Source organism: Physeter macrocephalus, chromosome 18, assembly GCF_002837175.3.
Source record: "Physeter macrocephalus isolate SW-GA chromosome 18, ASM283717v5, whole genome shotgun sequence".
NCBI lineage: Eukaryota > Metazoa > Chordata > Mammalia > Artiodactyla > Physeteridae > Physeter > Physeter macrocephalus.
The window spans coordinates 61,662,159-61,665,337 of NC_041231.1; positions in this window are offsets into that span (position 1 = coordinate 61,662,159).

The following is a 3,179-nucleotide window of genomic DNA, read 5'->3' on the forward strand; positions in this document are numbered from 1 at the left end:
AATAAAACTTGCCAAAATGTCACCCGTTGCCTCCAGAAGCAGATTAAAGAAGGGAGTGTCCAGAAATCAGGATGAAGAAAACTACTTAGAGAAGCCCCTTCTCCTATCAGTGGACCACCAGGGTTTATCTGGGTAATAAAATGATAATAAGCCTTTTTGTCATCTACTTTTTATAATTTATACATTTGAATTTCAGTTAACATTTTAAAAATATCCAATCAGAATGAAAGGCATTTCCAGAAGTATCAGTTTTTTTAATCCTCACCCTTTTACAAATGTGAAAACTGAGGCTCAGTATGGCTGTCAAGGAATTTTCCTAAATCAATGAAGCTGTAAATTTGGGACCTAAGTTTAAATCAGTTTCTCATTTTATCTTGGCTATCTTCTTAAAATTCTGTTTAGGGACATGGGGAGGGGGAAGGGTAATCTGGGACGAAGTGAGAGAGTGGCATGGACATATATACACTACCAAATGTAAAATAGATAGCTAGTGGGAAGAAGCCAAATAGCACAGCGAGATCAGCTCAGGGCTTTCTGACCACCTAGAGGGGTGGGATAGGGAAGGTGGGAAGGAGACGCAAAAAGGAGGGGATATGGGGATATATATATACGTATAGCTGATGCACTGTTATACAGCAGAGTCTAACACAACGTTGTAAAGCAATTATACTCCAATAAAGATGTTAAAATATATATATAAGAAACCTATACTATAAAATAGATACAGTGATAATATATCTGAGAGGTGGAATTATGGCTGCTTTTTAATCTATTTTTGGATTTTTTTTTCTTTTTTTTTTTGCGGTACGTGGGACTCTCACTGTTGAGGCCTCTACGCGCAGGCTCAGTGGCCATGGCTCAAGGGCCCAGCCGCTCCGCGGCATTCTATAAAGAATATGAATCTCTTGTGTAATAAAACTTACTCGAAAACAAAAAATAAATCCACAACAAAACAATTCTGTTTAGGAAGAGAGGATAGAATGAAGGTTTGAGCATAGAAATCATCTAGAAATCACTGAAGATACTGGGCCTGTAGTGCAGTTTCATTTGTAGTGGGTTTGCTTTACATTCTTATATTTAGTTTTATTTCTATACAACTATCAAAGAAGGGGAAAGAAGTTGGGTAATATTTGCATTTGCAACTAATCAAAGCAGAATTGCTTTTAGCTTTAACAAAAGGATCGTTTTGTGATCTCAGATTGACATCTTTATTCTTAAATGGAGCATAAATAACATTTATTGTCTAAGATTATTTGCAATAAACAAGACTGTTTACTGTTTACCACCTAGCAGATGCCTATTTGTAAGTCTCACTGAGTACGCTAAAAGCTTATACTGAGCTCTCATTTTAACAGTGAATTTAAATTAACATCAGCAGCCAGAATTAATGTTTGTAAGTCTCACTGAGTATGCTAAAAGCTTATACTGAGCTCTCATTTTAACAGTGAATTTAAATTAACTTCAGCAGCCAGAATTAATGATACCGGGTAAATGATGCAAAGATATTCCACAGGATATTCTGTTTTAATTAGAGATAGAAAATGTGAGTCATTAGAGGTTTTTCAAAATGTTGCATTCTATTACTTTCTCATATTTTAAATCTAGGAATATAGATGAAAACTAAAAGGTGTTAGCCACTTTAGTTCAGTTTTTAATGTATATCAGCTATGAATTTATACTGAGTAAATAGTAAAGAGTCTGAATGAAGAACATAATCTGGAGGCATTCAGGTACAAGTCATAAATTTTATTAGACGTTGAGTATCTGTTAATTAGCAGGCAGCTATATAACTTAACTATAAAGCCACTACAATTCAAACATTGTAGCATTACTACATGAATGAACACATATACAAATTAAACAGAAAAGAATATCCACAGATAGTTCTAAGTATATCTGGGAAGTTTGATTGTGATAAAGTCAAGTTATAATCTTTAAAATTGATGCCTAGAAAACTACACACCCATCGAAAACTACAGTCTGTACCTCACACTACATACCAAAATAAATTACACCACTTGCACATGTAAGAAGCTTGCAAGTTGTCACTTTTCCCTAACAAGATGCGTCTTTTACAAATGTTTTCTACCACTCTGTGGCTTGTCTTTTTTTTTTTTTTTTTTTTTTTTTTTTTGTGGTACGCGGGCCTCTCACTGCTGTGGCCTCTCCCGTTGCGGAGCACAGGCTCCGGACGCGCAGGCTCAGCGGCCATGGCTCACGGGCCCAGCCGCTCCGCATTACTACATGAATGAACACATATACAAATTAAACAGAAAAGAATATCCACAGATAGTTCTAAGTATATCTGGGAAGTTTGATTGTGATAAAGTCAAGTTATAATCTTTAAAATTGATGCCTAGAAAACTACACACCCATCGAAAACTACAGTCTGTACCTCACACTACATACCAAAATAAATTACACCCTCCCAGACCGTAAGAAGCTTGCAAGTTGCCACTTTACCCTAACAAGATGCGTCTTTTACAAATGTTTTCTCCCACTCTGTGGCTTGTCTTTTCATTATCTTGATAGTGATTTTCATAGAGCCGAAATTTTCTATTTTAATGAAGTCTAGCTTATCACACTTTATTTCATGGAGTGTGCCTTTGGTGTTATATTTTAAAAGTCAGTGCCATACCCAAGATCATCTAGGTTTTCTCCTCTGTTATCTTCTGGGAGTTTTAGAGTTTTGTGTCTTACATTTAGGTCTGTGGTTCATTTTGAGTTAATTTTTAAGAAGGATATAAAATCTGTGTCTAGATTTTTTTTTTTTTTACTGTGGACATCCAGTTGTTTCAGCACTATTTGATGAAAAGACTATCTTTGCTCCATTGTATTGCCTTTGTTCTTTTGCCAAAGATCAGTTGATTGTATTGATGTGGGTCTATTTTGGGGCTCTTTATTCTGTTCCATTGATCTATTTGTTCTTTCACCAATACCACCCTGTCTTGATTACTGCACCTTCATAATAAGTCTTCAAGCTGGGTAGTGTCATTCCTTCAACTTGGTCCTTCTTCAATGAGGTGATAGCTATTCTGGGTCTCTTGCCTTTTCATATGGACTTTAGAATCAGTTTGCCAATATCCATAAAATAACTTGCTGGAATTTTCATTGGGATCGCACTGAATATCTATAGATTAGGTCAGAAAGAACTGACATTTTGATAATACCGAGTCTTC